This window comes from Dendrobates tinctorius, unplaced genomic scaffold, assembly GCF_039654945.1.
Source record: "Dendrobates tinctorius isolate UK_male_01 unplaced genomic scaffold, ASM3965494v1 ptg000117l, whole genome shotgun sequence".
In the NCBI taxonomy this organism is placed as follows: Eukaryota; Metazoa; Chordata; class Amphibia; order Anura; family Dendrobatidae; genus Dendrobates; species Dendrobates tinctorius.
Genome location: NW_027361785.1, coordinates 11209839 through 11222259, shown reverse-complemented (window position 1 = coordinate 11222259; position 12421 = coordinate 11209839). Strand labels below are relative to the sequence as shown.

The following is a 12421-nucleotide window of genomic DNA, read 5'->3' as shown; positions in this document are numbered from 1 at the left end:
GAAGTGTCCCGCAGCCCCTCCAGCAGTATTTCCACCCCACAGTACACAGATTTGTAATGTTTTTTTTTGTAATAAAAATGCCCATTGGGTTTAAAACCTTTATTAAAAAAGTTTTTTGCACTTTAAAAAAAAAAAAAAAAAATTAAATAAAAGTTAAATTATCGTTTCACAATGGTTGTCTGTCATTTCTTTCTGCGGCGAACTACGTTTTAAAAAAAGGTTAAATACAGGGTATTTCAAAGGTAAAAAGGTATTCAAAACCAGGTATATAACTGTGGGTAAATTTTAGCTTTTTGCCACAGTTGTGTTCCTGGTTGTGTTTGAAGCAAAGTATTTCACCTAAAAAGTTGTGTTTATTGTTGGTGATTTCCTACCAATGTACACAACTTTTGTTAAAAGGTGAAATACTTTGCATAAAACACAACCAGGTACACACCTGTGGCCTAAAGGTAAAAATAGTAAGACCATGACAAGATAGCCAACTTTGGTTGGCAAAGGTATATACTGTTGGTCCAGAATGTACACAAGTTTAGGGCACAAATCTTTCACACTCTGTCATCCCAGTGTACTCTGCCTTGAGGTGACAAAGTATAGTGGAAAATTGTCCCTGAAACCGTCACAGAACTTCTAGTGGTAATATTTCCAATGACAACATCCATCTTCGCCAGTAACTTGCTCTTCTCTCCAACCTGCACTTTCTTCTCTACAACCTGTCAAAGAAGGGCTGTAGGAACATGCTATATCTAGTTTTCCAGTAGCCAATCCCGTTCGGAAGGCCACAAGGGTCAATTTTAAAAACCGGATCCGGCGTAATCCGTCGAAAAACGGATAGAAAAACGGATGAGACGGATCCGGTTTTGTCTGTCAAGAACAAGACGGATCCGGCAGAAAACCGGATCCGGCACTTCAGGTTTTACAAAACATTTGCCGGATCCGGCATTCCGGCACGACGCCGGATCGCGCCTGACGCCGAAAACCTGATGTGTGAAAGTAGCCTTATCCCTTTAGCGAACCCCTTAAAAAATAAAAATAAAAAACGAAGCAAAAAATGATTTATTATCATACCGCCAAACAAAAAGTGTAATAACGCGCGATCAAAAAGACGCATATAAATATCCATGGTACCGCTGAAAACGTCATCTTGTCCCGCAAAAAACGAGCCGCCACACAGCATCATCAGCGAAAAAATAAAAAAGTTATAGCTCGCAGAATAAAGCGACGCAAAAATAATTTTTTATATAAAATAGTTTTCATTGCATAAAACCGACAAAACATAAAAAAACGACCTAAATGAGGTATCGCTGTAACCGTACTGACCCGAAGAATAAAACCGCTTTATCAATTTTACCGCACGCGGAACGGTGTAAACGCACCCCCCCAAAAGAAATTCATGAAACGCTGGTTTTTGTTTATTCTGCGTCCCAAAAATCGGAATAAAAAGCGATCAAAAAATGTCACGTGCCCGAAAATGGTACCAATAAAAACGTCAACTCGTCCCGCAAAAAATTAGACCTCACATGACTCGGTGGCTCAAAATACGGAAAAATTATGGCTCTACATATGTGGTGATGCAAAAACTATTTTTACAATAAAAAGCGTCTTTTAGCGTGCGACAGCTGCCAAATATAAAAACCGCCATAAATAGTAAATCAAACCCCCCGTTATCACCCCCTTAGTTAGGGAAAAATAATAAAATAAAAAATGTATTTATTTCCATTTTTCCATTAGGGTTAGGGCTGAGATTAGGGTTAGGGGTGTGTTGGGGTTCGGGTTGGAGTTAGAATTGGGGGTTTCCACTGTTTGGGCACATCAGGGGCTCTCCAAATGCAACATGGCGTCTGATCTCAATTCCAGCCAATTCTGAGTTGAAAAAGTCAAATGGTGCTCCTTTCCTTCCAAGCTCTGCCATGCGCCCAAACAGTGTTTTACCCCCACATGTAGGGTATCATCCTACTCAGGACAAATTGCAAAACAATTTTTGGGGTCCAATTTCTCCTGTTACCCTTAGGAAAATAAAAAATTGGGGCAAAAATTATCATTTTTGTGGAAAAAAATGATTTTTTTATTTTCACGTCCGAGCGTTATAAACTTCTGTGAAGCACTTGGGGGTTCAAAGTGCTCACCACACATCTAGATAAGTTCCGTGGGGGGTCTAGTGTCCAAAATGGGGTCACTTGTGGGGAGTTTCAATAGTTTAGGTACATCAGGGGCTCTCCAAACGCACATGACACCCGCAGACCATTCCATCAAAGTCTGCATTCCAAAACGTCACTGCTTTCCTTCCGAGCCCCGACGTGTGCCCATACAGTAGTTTTCTCCCACATATGGGGTGTCAGCGTACTCAGAACAAATTGGACAACAACTTTGGGGGTTCAATTTCTCCTGTTACCCTTGGGAAAATAAAAATTGGGGTGAAAAGCAGGGATGTGGAGTCGGTAAGCCAAACCTGCGACTCCAACTCCTCAATTTCCCTTACACCGACTCCAACTCCGACTCCACGACTCCGACTCCCACATATATTGCTTATATTTAAGTGAAAAATTTATTGTAGTACAATGTGAACATCAGACATTTAATCATTTCTATGATACAATAATCAAGATATTTAGATAGAACATAATATCTATTTATCTATTTGGAATCTATTGACAGATTTGCAGTGCAGTGTTTCTTTATTCAACCATTAAAGGTCACACAATAAAGGACGGGCAGATAACATGAGGCATGAAGGGAAAAAAGACGGACGACAGCCTGGACCTGTTGAAGCGTCTGTGTACGCGAAACGGCTGTCGTCCGTCTTTTTCCCTGCATGCCTCATGTTATCTGCCCGTCCTTTATTGTGTGACCTTTAATGGTTGAATAAAGAAACACTGCACTGCAAATCTGGGTGCGTGCCGCATCTTTTTCCTTCTTTTACAAATATATATATCTATTATACAGTATATATACATATATATATATATATATATACACACACACACACACTATGACTTATCTCGGCTAAGATAAAGCCTAGATCCTCGGGCTACAGTCACACTATGGGCGTAGCCAGGATCAAACCTGGGGGGGGGGGGGGGGAGCAGAACTTCATACTGTTCTGCAGAATTTCATACTGTACACCTCAGCTGCTGCAGAACCTCATACTGCACACCCCTACACTTGAAATAAAAAGCCTGCACCTTAACATGTGAATGTAGTCTATTTATTCCAACTATCAATTGATGTTGATGTGTTACTAAAGACGAGCAATGCCTGTCCTGGGCGTCATTTTGGGCAGCTATGAGGTGTACCTGACTGGTGCTAAAAAAAAAAAAAAGGAGTGTTAGTCTGTGTGCTACCCGGCTTTCATTCTTTTTGGTACAGATATGATATGGATAGACAGATATGGATAAATGGATATATATAGTAGATAGAGCAGATTTCTAATCTGCTTTTGCTATTGAAAATATTATCTATGAGCTCAAAAACCTTTCAGGTGATGCGGTTTTTTAAAAAGCTGATCTGCTTTTGCAACTGAAAAACGTATCCTCAAAAAACGCAGGAAAAACGCTGTGTGTGAATGTAGCCTTAGGTCAGGAATATAACAGCCATTTATAGGACATTTCATAACTTTCCCAAATTCCTATGAAAAAATATTCAGCACATTCTGCATTGAACTACTGCACCAATTTATTATATATTTTAGGAGTCGGAGTCGGTCCATTTTATACTGACTCCGACTCCACCAAAATGAGAACCGACTCCGACTCCACCTCCGACTCCACAGCCCTGGTGAAAAGATCATTTTTGTGGAAAAAATATGATTTTTTAATTGTACCGCTGTATGTTATAAACTTCTGTAAAGCCCTTGTGGGTTCAAAGTTCTCACCACATATCTAGATAAGTTCCTTGGGGGGTCTAGTTTCCAAAATGGGGTCACTTGTGGGGGGTTTCCACTGTTTAGGTACATCAGGGACTCTCCAAACGTGACATGGCGTCCAATCTGAATTCCAGCCAATTTTGCATTGAAAAAGTCAAACGGCGCTCCTTCCATTCTGAGCTCTGCCATGCGCCGAAACAGTCGTTCCCCCCCACATATCAGGTATCAGCGTACTCAGGACAAATTGCACAATAACTTTTGCAGTCCAATTTCTCCTGTTACCCTTGGTAAAATAAAAAAAAATGAACCTGAAGTATTTTTTTTGTGAAAAAAAGTTAGATGTTCATTTTTTTTTTTTTAAATATTCAAAAAAATTCCTGTGACGCACCTAAAGGGTTAATAAACTTCTTGAATGTGGTTTTGAGCCCCTTAAGGGGTGCAGTTTTTAGAATGGTGTCACTTTTGGGTATTTTCTATCATATAGACCCCCTCAAAGTGGCTTCAAATGTGATGTGGTCCTAAAAATAAAATGGTGTTGTAAAAATGAGAAATCGCTCGTCAACTTTTAACCCTTATAACTTCCTAACACAAAAAAATTTTGGTTCCAAAATTGTGCTGATGTAAAGTAAACATGTGGGAAATGTTAGTTATCAAGTTTTTTGTGTGCCGTATCTCTGTGATTTAAGGGCATAAAAATTCAAAGTTGGAAAATTGCGAAATTTTCAAAATTTTTGCCAAATTTCCGTTTTTCTCACAAATAAACGCAAGTTATTTGAATGAAATTTTACCACTAACATGAAGTACAATATGTCACGAGAAAACAATGTCAGAATCACCGGGATCCATGGAAGCGTTCCAGAGTTATGACCTCATAAAGGTACAGTGGTCAGAATTGTAAAAATTGGCCCGGTCATGAACGTGCAAACCACCCTTGGGGGTGAAGGGGTTAAAAACTAACGATTTGCAAGCGTAATTAGCTTGCAGAATGCTAGCGTTTTCCAAGCGATCTGGAGCATCGCTTGGAGAACTGATTGACAAGTTGGGCACACTCGTCAAACAGTGTTTGACGAGTGTGACCAACTTTTTACTACTGAGGCTGCTTTTGCAGAAGTAAATCGTTCATCAAAACTGACTGCATGAGGCAATCCCTTTACACAATGAAATTGTTAGAGATGTTGCCCATGTGGATACGGATTTGCCATCAACCCAAGTTAGTACAGAGAGGTTGTTCTCTGGCCTTAAAATTATTAGGTCAGATTTGAGGTCATCTATGAAGGAGGATCTGATGGAGGCGACACTATTTCTCATAACAAATTCATAGACTGCACAAATGTTATTCAGTACGCTTTTGTTGAAAACTTTCTTCCCCCATCGCTGCATAGTGTTTAGCAGATTTACAATGTATTCAAGTTTTTGTGTTCTAAAGTTGTATTACAATAAACATATTTTATGTCCTATCTAATTAACCGAATTATTGTATCATAATGGTGATGAAAAGCCTGATGTTACCATTTTACTACTTAAAATATAAGACTAAAACATGAGCCATGTATGAGGAAGTATAAAGGCTACTTTTACACTTGCCGGGTTTTTTGCGGGCCGTATTGCCGTGATTGTTGCGGTCTCCCGCTAAAACTTGCCGCAAAAAACCTTCTTGGATCGCAGTTTTTCCCTGTTGTAACAAATTGCAGGGAAAAAAACGGCAACCCACAAATACGGTGTACAGCAAAAACAAGCTACCGTTGTTTTTGCGGCACCATTGTTTTAAATGGAGGATGTGTACGTGAGCCGTGAAAAACATCGAGCAAGCTCGATATTTTTTCACGGCTGTGTATACGGCCTTCACAGCCATATGGTACTGCGATGTATTTTTGGGGGCCGTTTTTGCGGCCCCATAGAAATCTTTTGGGGCCGCAAAAACGGGCACATTATATTACATGGAAGACTAAGGGGTGAGCATTATACAATATGGAGGACTGTGGGGTCCATAATACTATGTGGAGGACTATGGGGTGCATTATGCTATGTGGAGAACTATGGGGCGCATTATACTAAAAAGCAAAATGTTGCTTATTCATTGAGTAATTGGCTTGTGCATGTCAGAACAAAAATTGTTCTCAGCAGCACATCGCCCGGTGAAAACTGCAGATATGCTGCTGATAACATAATATACTGTATGGGGACAGACTAAGGCTACTTTCACACATCAGTTTTTTGCCGTCAGGCAGGATCCGGCTATTTTTAGAAAAAACGGATCCGGCATAAATTTTGGAGAACTGTAGAAACGGATCCGTTTTTTTGCTGGATCCGTCTAGCAGGTTATATCTGTTCCTGGGGGCTGGCCAATTGGATCTGAGCATGCGCAGACTTAAAAAAACCGGATCCGGTGGCTGGATCCGTCTTTTTCTGGATCCGGCGCATTACGGCGCCCATAGACTTTCATTGTAGCAAAAAGCTGGAAGCGCCGGATCCGGCGCTTCCGGCTTTTTCGCCGGAGACAAAAAACGTTACAGTAGCCGTTTTTTCCAGACGCCGGAATGAGACAAGTTGCCGGATCCGGCAAAAAACGGATGAAACGCAATGCCATCCGGCACGATCCGGCGCTAATGCAAGTCAATGGGGAAAAACTGGATCCGGCATTGCATTTTGCCGGATCCGGTTTTACAAAAAAAAGCCGGATCGCGCCTGAAGGCAAAAAACTGATGTGTGAAAGAGGCCTAATCTATTAGGCTAAGTTCACACTTGTGTTTGGGTCTCTGTGTAGGACTGCGTACTTCTTCCCTTCAGATCCACATAGATGTGCATGCGTTCTGCAGTGCATACCTATCTTTAACACTGGGTACGCAGGGACATGCTTCATATGCGGATGCGTCGTTTTGGCGCGCCCGCCAACCGCACAGAAATGCAACATGTTGCATTTTTGTGCGTTTGGCGGGCAGGTCAAAACGATGTATCCGCATACAAAGCATGTCCCTGCGTACCCAGTGTTAAAGATAGGTATGCAGGACGCATGCGGAAGTAGGCGGAGCTTAACAAAAGAAGTACGCAGCTCAGCCAAACGCATTTTAAACTTTTGCCCAGGGCCTCACTTTGCCTAAAACCGGCCCTGGGGACATCATACTGTACTGCGAGGGTGTGATGTACTGCTAGTACACCATACTGCACTGTGAGGGTGTGATGCACTGTGAAGACACCATACTGCACTGCGAGGGTGTGATGTACTGCTAGTACACCATACTGCACTGCGAGGGTGTGATGTACTGCTAGTACACCATACTGCACTGCGAGGGTGTGATGTACTGCTAGTACACCATACTGCACTGTGAGGGTGTGATGCACTGTGAAGACACCATACTGTACTGCGAGGGTGTGATGTACTGCTAGTACACCATACTGCACTGTGAGGGTGTGATGCACTGTGAAGATACCATACTGTACTGCGAGGGTGTGATGCACTGTGAAGATACCATACTGTACTGCGAGGGTGTGATGCACTGTGAAGATACCATACTGTACTGCGAGGGTGTGATGCACTGTGAAGACACCATACTGTACTGCGAGGGTGTGATGTACTGCTAGTACACCATACTGTACTGCGAGGGTGTGATGCACTGTGAAGACACCATACTGTACTGCGAGGGTGTGATGCACTGTGAAGACACCATACTGTACTGCGAGGGTGTGATGCACTGTGAAGACACCATACTGTACTGCGAGGGTGTGATGTACTGCTAGTACACCATACTGTACTGCGAGGGTGTGATGTACTGCTAGTACACCATACTGTACTGCGAGGGTGTGATGTACTGCTAGTACACCATACTGTACTGCGAGGGTGTGATGCACTGTGAAGACACCATACTGTACGGCGAGGGTGTGATCTACTGCTAGTACACCATACTGTACTGCGAGGGTGTGATGCACTGTGAAGACACCACACTGTACGGCGAGGGTGTGATGCACTGTGAAGACACCACACTGTACTGCGAGGGTGTGATGTACTGCTAGTACACCATACTGTACTGCGAGGGTGTGATGTACTGCTAGTACACCATACTGTACTGCGAGGGTGTGATGCACTGTGAAGACACCATACTGTACTGCGAGGGTGTGATGTACTGCTAGTACACCATACTGTACTGCGAGAGTGTGATGTACTGCTAGTACACCATACTGCACTGTGAAGGTGTGATGCACTGTGAAGACATCATACTGTACTGCGAGGGTGTGATGCACTGTGAAGACACCATACTGTACGGCGAGGGTGTGATGCACTGTGAAGATACCATACTGTACTGCGAGGGTGTGATGCACTGTGAAGACACCATACTGTATTGCGAGGGTGTGATGCACTGTGAAGATACCATACTGTACTGCGAGGGTGTGATGCACTGTGAAGACACCATACTGTACTGCGAGGGTGTGATGCACTGTGAAGACACCATACTGTACTGCGAGGGTGTGATGCACTGTAAAGACACCATACTGTACTGCGAGGGTGTGATGCACTGTGAAGACACCATACTGTACTGCGAGGGTGTGATGTACTGTGAGGATACAATACTGCACTGAGAACACCACACTGCACTGTGAGGGTGTGATGTACTGTGAAGACACCATACTGTACTGCGAGGGTGTGATGCACTGTGAAGACACCATACTGTACTGCGAGGGTGTGATGCACTGTGAAGACACCATACTGTACGGCGAGGGTGTGATGCACTGTGAAGATACCATACTGTACTGCGAGGGTGTGATGCACTGTGAAGACACCATGCTGTACTGCGAGGGTGTGATGCACTGTGAAGACACCATACTGTACTGCGAGGGTGTGATGCACTGTGAAGACACCATACTGTACTGCGAGGGTGTGATGTACTGTGAGGATACAATACTGCACTGAGAACACCACACTGCACTGTGAGGGTGTGATGTACTGTGAAGACACCATACTGTACTGCGAGGGTGTGATGCACTGTGAAGACACCATACTGTACTGCGAGGGTGTGATGCACTGTGAAGACACCATACTGTACGGCGAGGGTGTGATGCACTGTGAAGATACCATACTGTACTGCGAGGGTGTGATGCACTGTGAAGACACCATACTGTACTGCGAGGGTGTGATGCACTGTGAAGACACCATACTGTACTGCGAGGGTGTGATGCACTGTGAAGACACCATACTGTACTGCGAGGGTGTGATGCACTGTGAAGACACCATACTGTACTGCGAGGGTGTGATGCACTGTGAAGACACCATACTGTACTGCGAGGGTGTGATGTACTGCGAGGATACAATACTGCACTGAGAACACCACACTGCACTGTGAGGGTGTGATGTACTGTGAAGACACCATACTGTACTGCGAGGGTGTGATGCACTGTGAAGACACCATACTGTACTGCGAGGGTGTGATGCACTGTGAAGACACCATACTGTACTGCGAGGGTGTGATGTACTGCGAGGATACAATACTGCACTGAGAACACCACACTGCACTGTGAGGGTGTGATGTACTGTGAAGACACCATACTGTACTGCGAGGGTGTGATGCACTGTGAAGACACCATACTGTACTGCGAGGGTGTGATGTACTGTGAGGACACAATACTGCACTGTGAGGGTGTGATGTACTGTGAGGACACAATACTGCACTGTGAGAACACCACACTGCACTGTGAGGGTCTGAAGTACTATGGAAGGGGGGGGGTCATACTTTGTGAGGGGGAATGTACTGTATGTTTAGAGGGGATTTTGATTTGCACATTATTAATGTGTGGCAGGGGTCTCCTGTGTGCGGATCACTGTGGGACAATGGAAGCAGAACCTTACATGTAGACGAGGCTGAAGTTGGTTTCTTATTCGGTAATTTTTTCTTTTTTGATTTTTATAGGTTTAACAACAAAAAATGAGCATCACAATAATAACATACAATGCAGCGAGGTGCCCTGATGTGAATACACTTAAAAACAGCTAAAAAAATTATAAAACTGGCACAAAAATGGGCAAAGTGGGCACTGAAGGGTGTTAATAAAAGGGTTAAATGACTTTAGGGCGCTGACATCACACTGAAAACATATAGAACATGGAGCCCCAAATCGAAACCAGGTCTCTCCAGCCTGGCCCAAATGGGTTCTGGGCATCAGAACTGGCATCAAAATGGGCAGTCGATTTTGGCCATTTCAATAAGTAACTGGTATTTTTAAGAGGTTAAATGACTTTGTACCACTGATCTCATAATAAGAATACACAGATAGTGATGCCCCAAAACAATCCCAGGTCCCTCCAGCCTGGCCCAAAAGGGTTCTGGGCATCAGAGTTGGCATCTAAGTGGGCAAACAGACGATTTTCACAGATTTGATAAGTAATTGATGTTTTTAAGGGGTTAAATGACTTTGGGTCACTGATCTCACACTAAGGCTGTGTCCACGTTGCAGAAATGCTGCCTATGCAGCATCCATAGTAAAAGATAGGATGTTAAAAATAATTTAAAAAAAAAAAAAAAAAAAATAGGGATATACTTACCCTCTGGCGGCCCCCGAAGCCCTCGCGGTCTTCATTGGTGCTGGCGGGAACTTCTGTTCCCAGGGATGCATTGCGCGAATGACCTCTGATGACGTAGCATCACGCGAGACCGCAACGTCATCAGAGGTCATTGTCGCAAGGCATCCCTGGGAACAGAAGTTCCCGCCAGCACCAATGAAGACCGCGAGGGCTCCAGGGGCCTTCAGAGGGTAAGTATATACCTATTTTTTATTTTAATTCTATTTTTTACAGGAATATGGTACCCAGGGCCTGGAGGAGAGACTCCTCTCCTCCAGACCCTGGGTACCATCCGCACGTGAAGCACTCACTTTACACATGGTGGGCATAGCCACATGCATAAAGTGAGCGTTTCAATGCAATCCTATGGCGGCGGAATCGTCACGATTCCGCAGAAATAATGGACATGCTGCGGATTTTACCACTATATGATACTGCAGCATTGGCACAGCAGCTGCGGAATCCCATAGGATTGCATGGGGGTGCGTTTTTAAAGCTTTAAGCATTTCTGTGGCGGAAACGCTAAGAAAAAGCAACGTGGGCACACAGCCTTAGAAGACACAGACATTCTTCACTGTTAGTGTGAGATCAGTGGCCCAAAGTCGTTTAACCCCTTAAAAGCATCAGTTACTTATTCAAATGGCCAAAATTGACTGCCCACTTTGATGCCCAGAACCCATTTGGGCCAGGCTGGAGAGACATGGTTTGATGTGGGGCTCCCAGTTCTATATGTCTGCAGTGTGAGATCAGTGGCCAGAAGTCATTTAACCCTTCACTACCGCCCTTTGGTGTCCACTTTGAGGCCCATTTTTGGGCCAGTTTTATACTTGTAGCTGTACATCAGTGTTTTCACATCAGGGCTCCTCGCTGCATTGTACGTTATTATTGTGATGCTCATTTTTTGTTGATAAACCTACAAATAAACAGAAAAGAAAAATTGCAGAATAAGAAACTGACAGAAGAAACCAACTTCAGCCTTACATGGAGGATATCATAGGCCCCCATTCACAGAGTCCGCAATGGGTCTGGCTGACAGTATACTGTGTATGGGGGAGAGGAGGACCCAGCATGTCTGATTCTGTACTGCTGGAGATCACAGGGGGTCGGGGAGGCAGGGTCCCCTCACTTCCGATGTCACCGTGGGGGGCATTCCATGGCAGTGCCCATTAACACTGACAAATTATCCCGGTCACATGCGGAAGTGACACAATAATCATGGCTGCTGCTCAGAAACGACAATGAGAAGGGAGCGGTCACTAAGGTAACGGCCTCCGCTGCGTGCAGAGGCCGCGTCCGGTCCCACCACAGAGAGGTCTCTGCCCCTCCGCGCCCCGCTCCCGGCACCCCCTATGTAGGACGCACATTACCTGCTGTCCCTACACCGTCGCGTTCACACCGGCCACAGCAGCACTAGAACGGAGAGGGAGGGGGATGACGTCACCGGAAGGGGCGGAGCCTGCTTCAGTGGTCAAAATGGCTCCCTACTGAGGATGCTGGACTGTAGGGGCTGCTGACAGGACCTGGAAGGAGCCCATACAGTCTAGGCTCGACCATGAAGTGAAGCCACACAGTGTTATTTATTACAGCCTGTCAGACAGGTGACAATGGGCCGGAGACGAGGCAGCCATAGTACATAGAGGATTTCTACCTGTCTGCTATTCATTTCTGTTGTCGCTACCCGAAATGGCAGTGTTTAGCCCCTTAACCCCTTCACCCGTGGGCGATTTTCCATTTTTTCCTCTTTTTTTGCCCCCCTTCTTCTAAGGCCATAATTTTTTTTTTTTCTGGCCTCATTGCCGCGTGAGGGCTTATTTTTCGCGGAACGAGGGGCAGTTTTGAACGACACCAGACATTCGACCACATAGTGTACGAGAGAACAGGAAAAAAAATCAGTCAAATTGCAAAAAAAAGGTTTTTTTGGAGGGGTGGGGTATTTTATTCACCATGTACACTGTACGGTAAAACTGACCTGCCATTATGATTCCCCTGGTCGGTATGAGTTCGTAGATACCAAA

The 12421-nt window shown here is 44.5% G+C and overlaps 1 protein-coding gene across 1 annotated transcript in view; it reads right to left on the bottom strand.

The window, feature by feature from the left end:
* Positions 1 to 11912, bottom strand: part of TXNDC9 (thioredoxin domain containing 9) — a 46885-nt gene extending 34973 nt beyond the window's left edge. Inside the window, exon 1 of the mRNA XM_073590531.1 lies at positions 11774 to 11912. The gene's annotated coding sequence lies outside the window, so the exon portion shown is untranslated. The remainder of the gene's footprint in view (positions 1 to 11773) is intronic.
* Between the last annotated feature and the right edge of the window lie 509 nt (positions 11913 to 12421).